The following is a 3,493-nucleotide window of genomic DNA, read 5'->3' on the forward strand; positions in this document are numbered from 1 at the left end:
CCCCGCCCGGAGCTACCTCGCCCCCGCCGCACGAGGACCGCGTCGCCGGACTGCCTCCTCGACGCCGTCGTCCCCGCCCTCTTCCTCATCCCCCACTGCCTAGCCCCTACGCGCCCCTCCCCGTGAGCACCTCTCCTCCTCCTCCCCGCGCTGTGCCTGAACGGCGCCCCGGCACGCGCCTAGCTCCGACCCAGCCCGATGTGTCAACGGGCGCGCTCGCGCCCGCCCCCGTCCGCACACACGCCCCGTTCCGGCCATGGACTCGCGGTGACCACCGCACCCATGGCGCTCTTGCCTGCGTCGATGAGCCCCTGCTCGGGTCGTCCTGGTCCGGCCGCACCGCCCACGGCCTCGGCAAGCCCCAACCCTCCTCTTGTCGTGCTGCTGCGGCTCCGCCGCCCCCCCCCAACCGCGCTGCTGGCCCGCGCCGCGGCCAACCCCTCTCCATCGACGCCTGGCTCCGGCCGCTCCGGCCGCCGCGGCCGACGACTCCCCTGGCCGGTGCCCTGCTGCGTTGGGTCAGGGGCTCGGCCCGCTAACGGGCGCCCCGTAGCCTCCTGCACCCGCGCGCCCATGCGCCCACACCCGTTAAGGCCCCCTGGGGCCACTGACATGGGGGCCCCAGCCCCAGAACGTTTTATTAAAAAAAAAGGAATTAAAATTAATAATAATAAAAATAATTAATTAATTAATTAATTAATTAAGGAATTAATTAAGTTAATTAATCCTAATTAGATTAATCAAATTAACTAATTAGTCTAGTTAAACTGTGATTAGTTTAGCTAAAACCTGATTAGCCTAAACAAGGTATGACAGGTGGGCCCCGCTGGACCCACACGTCAGTTTGACCAGTCAACGCCCCTGTTGACTGCTGACGTCATGATGACGTCAGCAAACACTGTTTTGGATAAGGTTGGATTTAAATGAATAAATAAAATCAGAAAATGATTTAAATCTTTAGAAAATCATATCTTTTAATCCGTAACTCGGATGAAAATACTTTCTACATGAAAGTTGCTCAGAACGACGAGACGAACCCGGATACGCAGCCCGTTCGTCCACCACACACCTCTAACATACCAAACACGCAACTTTCCCCCTCCGGTTCATCTGTCCGAAAACGCGAAACCCCGGGAATACTTTCCCGGATGTTTTCCCCCCTTCACCGGTATCACCTACTACCGCGTTAGGGCACACCGAACACCGCGTATTGCCTTGTTATATTTTGTGATGCTTTGTTTGCTCTGTATTCATTATTTCTTTCTTCCCCCTCTTCTCTCCGGTAGACTACGAGACCGACGCTGCTGCTGACCAGTTCGACTACGGAGTTGACGACCCCTCTCTCTTGCCAGAGCAACCAAGCAAGCCCCCCCCCTTGATCACCAGATATCGCCTATTCTCCTCTATACTGCTTGCATTAGAGTAGTGTAGCATGTTACTGCTTTCGTTAATCCTATTCTGATGCATAGCCTGACATTGTCGCTACATCTGTTGATACCTTACCTGCAATCCTAAATGCTTAGTATAGGATGCTAGTTTATCATTATTGGCCCTACATTCTTGTCAGTCTGCCTTGCTATACTATCGGGCCGTGATCACTTGGGAGGTGATCACGGGTATATACTATACATACATACATACTATACAGATGGTGACTAAAGTCGGGTCAGCTCATTGAGTACCCGCAAGTGATTCTGACGAGGGGGCTGAAAGGACAGGTGGCTCCATCCCGGTAGAGGTGGGCCTGGGTTCCTGACGGCCCCCGACTGTTACTTTGTGGCGAAGCGGCAGGGCAGGTTGAGACCACCTAGGAGACAGGTGGGCCTGGCCCTGTTCGGCGTTCGCGGACACTTAACACGCTTAACGAGATCTTGGTATTTGATCTGAGTCTGGCTACGAGCCTATACGCACTAACCATCTACGTGGGAGTAGTTATGGGTATCCCGACGTCGTGGTATCAGCTGAAGCACTTCGTGACGTCAGCGACTGAGCGGCGCGCGCCGGGTTGGACTGCGTTAACGCAACTTCCTTTGTAATGGAGGTTGCTAGGTCTGCTCATCGGCCGCGTACGCAACGTGCAGGTGTGCTCAGGGCGATGGGCCCAGACCCCTGCGCGCTTATGTTTAGACCGGCGTGCTGGCCTCTCCGTTGAGCCTAGGTGGGGCTGCGACGTGTTGATCTTCCGAGGCCGGGCATGACCCAGGAAAGTGTGTCCGGCCAAATGGGATCGAGCGTGTTGGGTTATGTGGTGCACCCCTGCAGGGAAGTTAATCTATTCGAATAGCCGTGATCTTCGGTAACAGGACGACTTGGAGTTGTACCTTGACCTTATGACAACTAGAACCGGATACTTAATAAAACACACCCTTCCAAGTTCCACAGACAACCCGGTGATCACTTTTCTACAGGGCGACGAGGAGAGGATCGCCGGGTAGGGTTATGCTATGCGATGCTACTTGGAGATGCTACTTGAAGATGCTACTTGGAGGACTTCAATCTACTCTCTCCTACATGCTGCAAGATGGAGGCTGCCAGAAGCGTAGTCTTCGACAGGATTAGCTATCCCCCTCTTATTCTGGCATTCTGCAGTTCAGTCCACTGATATGGCCTCCTTACACATATACCCATGCATATGTAGTGTAGTTCCTTGCTTGCGAGTACTTTGGATGAGTACTCACGGTTGCTTTCTCCCCCCTTTTTTCCCTTTCCTTTCTTTCTGGTTGTCGCAACCAGATGCTGGAGTCCAGGAGCCAGGAGCCAGCGTCGACGACGACTACTACATTGGAGGTGCCTACTACTACGTGCAGGCTGACGACGACGACCAGGAGTAGTTTAGGAGGATCCCAGGCAGGAGGCCTGCGCCTCTTTCGATCTGTATCCCAGTTTGTGCTAGCCTTCTTAAGGAAAACTTGTTTAACTTATGTCTGTACTCAGATATTGTTGCTTCCGCTGACTCGTCTATGATCGAGCACTTGTATTCGAGCCCTCGAGGCCCCTGGCTTGTATTATGATGCTTGTATGACTTATTTTATTTGTAGAGTTGTGTTGTGATATCTTCCCGTGAGTCCCTGATCTTGATCGTACACATTTGCGTGCATGATTAGTGTACGGTCAAATCGGGGGCGTCACAAGTTGGTATCAGAGCCGACTGCCTGTAGGAATCCCCTTTCCAACTCCTTGGCCGAAGTTGAGTCTAGCCATTGCAAAACTTTTACTAACTTGGCTGTGTGCCTTACGGGCCCACGTCGCCATTGGGTGGTATTAGGATCTTTTATTCCTCGACCTATACTCTAGGACTCTTATTTCTCTTCTATTCGGGTTAAATGATTTTTGCTAAATCTAACATTAGGATCTCGTTATCACTTTCACCCGGAGAGCCCCTTATTAATGATGATCGTCTGCGGCACGTGAAGACCCTGAAGATACTCTCCGTTGTTAACCCGAGAACTTATGTTCATCGCATTTGCAATTCCCCTTCCACCGTCTACCCTTA

This window comes from Triticum dicoccoides, chromosome 3B (genome assembly GCF_002162155.2).
Source record: "Triticum dicoccoides isolate Atlit2015 ecotype Zavitan chromosome 3B, WEW_v2.0, whole genome shotgun sequence".
NCBI classification, from domain to species: domain Eukaryota; kingdom Viridiplantae; phylum Streptophyta; class Magnoliopsida; order Poales; family Poaceae; genus Triticum; species Triticum dicoccoides.